Genomic DNA, 942 nt, shown 5'->3' with positions numbered 1-942 from the left:
TTCGCGAACGAGCGAGTACCATTGAACGGGGTCAAGAAATTGTTCAAATGAGCCGGATCGTTCGTATTGAAAACCGGATCGTAGCTTTAGAATTGATAATTTGACCATAATCCATGGATTTTTTCCATATTATACAAACTTACTAACTAACCATCACGCTGCTTTGCCGCAGGGGTAGGCAGAGAGAATAGAACGCCACACAACTCTGTCTTTGCAAACATTCTTTGCCACTTCCACGTTCATGCATCTCCTCATTTTAAATATTATTTAAATTCTAAAATTCAATTAGACAAACAATGTTTGCTCTTGCGTAGTTACAATATTCTTCTTCTTCTCATTCTTCTTCAATTATAATCCATATTAATCCAGAACATTTTTGTTTAAAAAAGCCCTACCAAAATCAAATTGTAATAAGAATTAACAGTAAATATGGGAGTCGAACACTACAATATATTGTTACAAACATTTTTAATTTGTTGCCGACGGATGTTAGAGGTCAAAATGAAATATGGAACAAAGGCAAAATAAAGGAATGGGTAAATGATCAAGAGTTAATTTTATGAAAATTGTAAAATAGTTCGTATTCTTAAAATTTTCTCTATTTTTGTCTGTATATTAGGTTTAAATGGTTAAAAACAATAATAAATGTATGTAAAAAGAACTCCACTGACAAGACACACAAGGTGGCTTGGTGGGTCTCTGCAATTTAAAAAAAATGTTTAAATTGTTCTTTAAATAAATGTTTACAATTTATGTTAATAAAATAAAAAAAATAAAGTTTAATTACCTAACGTACAAATGACTTTGAAATCTAGCTACGGCTCACTACCTACTCGTGAGTGGATTTACCCTTTTTGTTCAAAGTTACTTAAATTTCATGTAATTCATGAGTGAAAATTCTAAGCAAAAACACTCGCCATCTCGCCAAAGGCACGACCAATC

The sequence above is a fragment of the Brachycentrus maculatus genome, unplaced genomic scaffold, assembly GCF_059751285.1.
Source record: "Brachycentrus maculatus isolate JH-2025_06_01 unplaced genomic scaffold, ASM5975128v1 h1tg000295l, whole genome shotgun sequence".
In the NCBI taxonomy this organism is placed as follows: domain Eukaryota; kingdom Metazoa; phylum Arthropoda; class Insecta; order Trichoptera; family Brachycentridae; genus Brachycentrus; species Brachycentrus maculatus.
This window is presented reverse-complemented; position numbering follows the sequence as displayed.